This window comes from Xenopus laevis, chromosome 9_10S (genome assembly GCF_017654675.1).
Source record: "Xenopus laevis strain J_2021 chromosome 9_10S, Xenopus_laevis_v10.1, whole genome shotgun sequence".
Classification (NCBI taxonomy): Eukaryota; Metazoa; Chordata; class Amphibia; order Anura; family Pipidae; genus Xenopus; species Xenopus laevis.
The window spans coordinates 93,372,308-93,378,381 of record NC_054388.1 but is presented as its reverse complement, the minus strand read 5'-3'; positions in this window follow the sequence as shown (position 1 = coordinate 93,378,381).

Below are 6,074 nucleotides of genomic sequence, written 5' to 3'. Positions count from 1 at the left end.
CATTTCCCCTGTTCTGCCTGTGAAATCACTGTTACAGGCATGGGAGTGCCCGAGTGGCTGGAAGCCCCAGAGGCCATCTAGGAAAAAGAGGAGGATCCAGGAAGAGCATGAGTTTGGAGCCAATTGCAAGGCTCATGCCTCCCAACTATCCCGTTTTTAGAGGGACAGTCCCTCTTTTGACAGCTCAACCTGCAGTCCCTCATTTGTATTGGAAAGTCATGTTTTTCTCTGCACTGAACAGCCAGAAAAAAAAAAATAATGTTTCTAACTTAATTGGCTTTTGGCAGAGAGCCCAGAACAGCCATAAGATAAGATACTTTTGTAAAACTTTCTAGATAAGAAAATAAGTAATTGTAACAATATAAGATAACAGGCCCCCCTGGGAAAAGTTAGGAAAAGGGCAATTCACCTTCATTAGCAAAACTGTAATAACTGGAAAAAAAAAACACAGAAATATGTTCAAACTTCCATAACCTGCCAAATTTTGTAAAATGAACATGGTAATTAGGAGGTGTGGCTACAAAACGTGTGTGGTCAAAAAATTGCTGCGCTACGTGCTGCAACTTTTTTGTCCCTCTTTTTGTTTCCAAAAAAGGGGTGCAGATTTATCAAGGGTCGAATTTTGAGGGTTAAAAAACCCTCGAAGTAAAATCCTTTGAATTTGAATATCGAATTCGAAGGTTTTTAGCGCAAAATGTTCGATCGAACGATAAAATCATTCGAAACGAACGTTTTGAACGATTTTAAGCGATTGATCGAATGATTTTTATTCGATCATAAAAAGTGCCCAAAACCACAATGTCCCCATAGGCTAACATTCGATTCGGTAGCTTTTATTTGGCGAAGTATTGAGTCGAAGGATGTTTTAAAGAGACAGTACTTCGATTATCGAATGGTCGAACGATTTTTACTTCGAATCGTTCGACCAATTTGATGGTCGAAGTACCCAAAAAATTACTTTGAAATTCAAATATTTTTGGATTCAAACTATTCACTCGAGCTTAGTAAATCTGCCCCTTAATGTACAGAGAGAGCCCATCCTGTTCCCTGCCAAGCTGCTAGAAACTCAAGAGGTGAAAGGTGCCACTGGTGAGATTGATCCTGCTGCAGGGCTGCCTGTAATCTCCAGTGTGACTGCATCTGAGAGCACCCTGGTGAGTGATCCACCCAAGGGAGGATACTGACACGGATACAAGCATGAGGACAGGTATTGTGAATTTACCTGCTATGTGGGAGCGGCTGCTAAGATCCAAAGTGAGAGGTATTTTTGGGAAAGGGACATTCCATTTGACAGAACTGTGTGGTTATTAACCCCTTCCAGAGGATTGGGACTCTGATAATAAAAAGGACTGTGTTGGAGAAACAGTCAGGTACCTAATAGTGAGATATGTAGGTCTCACATGTCCCTACTGCAGGAGTGCATTGTGCATTAGATTGTCCAAGTTCTTTCACTACTGTTTACATAAAGTTATATCTGTTTCATTGCAAACTTCTGTGTTTTATTTTTCCACTGAGGTGTGCTCCACAGTTTTCCCTAGGTGGAGGCACTGCAGTGTAAATCCCAATTCCCAATACTTTTCATATACAAAAGGGATTCAGGGCCCTGGATTGCAAAGGGTGAATTGCTATTTAAAGAGACAGTAACCAAATTAGGGTTATAAAACAATATAACATGCATTTGTCCTGATATTATCCTTTTTAAATCATTTCTATTCTGATTCAGTAATGGTGTCTCTGCAGCACAGCCCCAAACAAGATTATGCAATGACAACTATGCACAAAATCCTCCCTAATGCGCGTGTGAAGTAAAAAAAGGGCAGCATCAAGCCCTGTGGGATGATATGAAAACTTTACCCCTTCCTAAATACTCTCTTAACTTTTCCTCCTCTTCCCCAGAAACACAATGGCAACATCCAGATTTTAGGATTGAAAAGGACTCAGCATTTATTACAGTTCAATAATACTGATACAGTAACAAAATATTGACTTAGCATGTCTGGTGTTAAAATTATCTAATTTATTTAGTGATTATACTGGCCCATCTGGGATTATTTTTTTCTATGGCATGAGGTAGAGAACACAACTAGACCATGGTGCAAGAGCTTTCTGCTATGGAAACATTTGGAAATGTTTATGTAATAAAATATTGCATAGCTTTGCTTCAGGTAACATCGTAACATACTTAGTAGCATAGTAAGGTAAATTGAAAAAAGACACGCCCATCATAGCTGTTACGTTTATATATATTCAGTATATATATATATATTTTTTATGAAAAAAATAAAAGCTACGGTTTTGGGGCATGGGTGCATTTTAGGAAGTGAATAGTCAGCACTTGGATAAGAATGTCATTATTTATATAAATAAATCAGCATCAGGTTTAGAAGTGATTATTTTTCATTTTGTGAATATAATGTATATATAACCTGCCTAACTGCTAATTGTTTCAGAGGAAGGCAAAAAAAAACACCCCATTTGAAGCCTCTCCAATTTGTCTCAGAGGGGGAAAATTATTCATTCCTCACTCTAAGATGGCAATTGGACCAGTCTATGGATCAACTACCAGTTTAGCTCTCCATATCAGCACCTTCTCTGGACCCTTTCCAATTCAATAATATTCGTTTGAGCTATGGAGACCAATACTGTACAACATACTGTATTCTAGATGGGGCCTTACGAGTGCTCTGTACGGTGGATGAAGTAGATGTCAGTAAAACATAAGCAGGATTGTTACAGAGCTGTCAGGGGCAGCTAATAAACAAGAAGGAGTGACTCATAGTGAGTCGCTGCCTGAAGGCACCGTATCAAGCAATTCAAGCAATAAGAGGCAATACTTACACACCAAGTGTGTTACATAGTGATGCAAAGTCAATATTGGCATCTGTAATACATTATATACAGTTACAGGCAGTGGGTTCTGTGGTTGCTGAGTCATTATTAGAGTACACCTATTCCGTCTTAGAATGAAGTCAAAGTCTATAACACCTACGACTTGACCAGTTGATACATACATTAAACTGTTTGTGTGCGACATGATTTTCAACGCAAGTATTCCCCTCTGTGACTTTTCTACCATCAGACTTAAGGTGCCCATACACTGAGAGATCCGCTCGTTTGGCAATGTCACCAAATGAGCGGATCTCCCTTCGATATGCCCACCTTGAGGTGGGCAATATCGGGCTGATCCGATCGTGGGCCCTAGGGACCGCATCAACGAATAGATGCGGCCGCGATCCGACGGGATTTTTTGTCCCATCCGATCGAGATCTGGCCGACTTTCGGCCAGATCTCGATTGGTGAAGCCCACCGGGGGGCCCCATACACGGGCCAATAAGCTGCTGACACGGTCTGTCAGCAGCTTTTATCGGCCCGTGTATGGCCACCTTTATTCATGTTGAGATAATGGATAAGGTGTGTAAAAACCCTTAAATCAAACCTTCTCATGGAAGAGGTATACTAATGGACACTTCATAGATGATCCTAGAGAAGAGGGTTTAATGACCTATGGCATGGGCAGGCAATGCTTGACAAGTATGTACAGTACATACCCCACATTGTGAAGATGTGTAGCAACTCAATGCTGAGTTTTGTCACAAGAAAATATGGCCAGAATTTGCTCAGATCTATAACATTCAATAAGTCATTGTCTTTCAGGTTCACTATTTTAACTGGACCATGCCACTAAGGCTAATAGCACATTGGGCTTTTTGCCTACCGCTAGGAACAAACACTCTTGCAACTGCAACATTTCACCAAAATGCATTGATACCAATGGGAAGGTGAAACGCATTGTGGTTTTTAGCTCTGTAATAGCATGTACATTGCCCTACCTTGATAGAGGAGCTCCTTATATGCTACAATTCTTCTTCATTAAGAAAGGTTCCCATGTTGCCAATTTCTTCTAAACAGGGTGCCAAGACAACTACATAAACTTTGGGAGTACGGGGTGGGATCATATTCTTTTGGTTGATATGGGAGGCAAGGGCCTTTTTATCCTGGTAAAACAGACTGCATGGCAAAATTCTAGCGCAGTTCCAAGAACAATTTTGGCACTGGGATAAGTTTGCTCATCCCTAACTACTGCAGGCCATTACCATGACAGTACAAAAGTGCTGTGTTATGAATAGAACTACCACCTAACCTTGCAGGTTCATGAACATTCTCAAGCTGTGTGCCACCAAGGGCAAATTCTCTATCTTCCCTGCTCTGTAACTGTCCTCACATTAGCATATTTTTGGCAGATAAGAGCTTACATTTTATGTACTGATAGCAGAGAATGGCTTAAGAGGAAATGTTTTTTTGCAGATTTCACACAGGATGTAACGTCTTAGCGTGCATCTATACAAAATGTAGACATACCCAACAACAGCCCTTATGCCATATAAGATAAATAAGGACATATGGTTCTAAAATCTCCAGTTTGGTCTTGGTAGATGCAGCATTACAAAAACTTATTATTTCTACCATCCCACCAAGAAGAAATATTGTGCAGTAATCACACTGCTGTATGGGGATCTACACAAACTAGAATCCTAATGTCGAATAAGTGAACCAGTCCTGAATAGCAATGTTGGTACCTTTGTACTGTACATGTTTTTTACCAATATATATACTACTATGTAATATTAGGGGGAATGCCTTTGTGTCTGTTTCATGGTTTAAGTATTTTTAATGGGAAGAATGTACAAGATGTGCTGCAATGTTTTTGCCAATGTGGTTGCTGGTCAGTTTATAGCATATACAAAGGCCATGGTTGTGGGCTGACAGCCATGGAGTTCTCCCCCAAGTAATCTTGGAAGCCTAACTTGAAGACAAGGGTAAGATTTTGGGTAAATATTTATATTCCTTACACTCACTGCAATATAAGTGGAGTTTTAGTGCACAGACTGAGACCTGTAGCTTAAATGGGTGGTTCACCTTTAAATGACTTTTTAGTATGATACAGAATGTGCTGTTCCTTGTAACATTGCAATAGTTCATCATCACATATTCTTTATAGTTGTTTTTAATTATTTGCCTTCCTTTGCTCAGAGGGGGAACATTATTCATTCCTGACTCTAAGATGGCAATTGCACCAGTCCCTGGATCAACTACCAACTTAGCTGCCCTTCTCTGGACCCTTTCCAATTCAATAATATCCCTTTGAGTGATGGAGACCAAAACTATATGACATATTCTAGATGGGGCCTTACCAGTGCTCTGTATAGTAGAAGAATAATCCCCTTTTTTAATACAGCTCAAGACCTTATTTGCTCTTGATGCTGCTGACTGGCATTGTTTGCTGCAGCCAAGTTTATTATCTACAAGGACTCCAACGTCCTTTTCCATTTTGGGTAAATATTTGTAGTCCTTATATAAATAGAGTTTTGGTGCTCAGAACGAGACCTGTAGCTTAAAGGAGTGGTTCACCATTCATATATTCTTTATAGTTTTTTTTTAATTACTGTATTTGCCTTCCTCTGCTACAGTATTTCTTTCCAGGTTTCAGATAGGGCTCACTGACCCTTGCCGTCAAAACATTATTGCTCTCTGAGCTTACAATTTTATTATGAGTGTGAATTTGTATTGCTTATATTTCTGTTTAGTCCCTCTTCTGTTCTTGTTCCAGCCTCTCATTCAACCCCACTGCCTGGCTGCAAAGGTAAAAAAAGACCCTAGCTGCTGAAATTGCAACTGGATAGCTGCTGAACAAAAATCTAAATAACTGGAAAACCACAAAAAAAACAAATGCAAATTATTAAGAATGTTAATGTCTATGCCATTCCAAAAGTTATTTTAAAGGTGAACAGCCCCTTTAAGGAAGGCAGTTGTCACTGCCATAAAAAGTCAGAATTCCAGACCATAGTAGAAAAGACCAACAATATAATAACTAGTGAGATACTCCAACGTATACAAGGTGGAAGACCCCTGTGCCATAAGGGGGGTGTCTAATTTCCCATTAGTTATTTCCCAAAACAAAAAAAGACAAAAAGAACATTATTGGGCATTTTAAATTCATTCCCCACAAAACAAATATTTATTGATGCAGCTAAAAAATTGCAGAACACTGCAAGAATGAGAATAAATATTCAAAA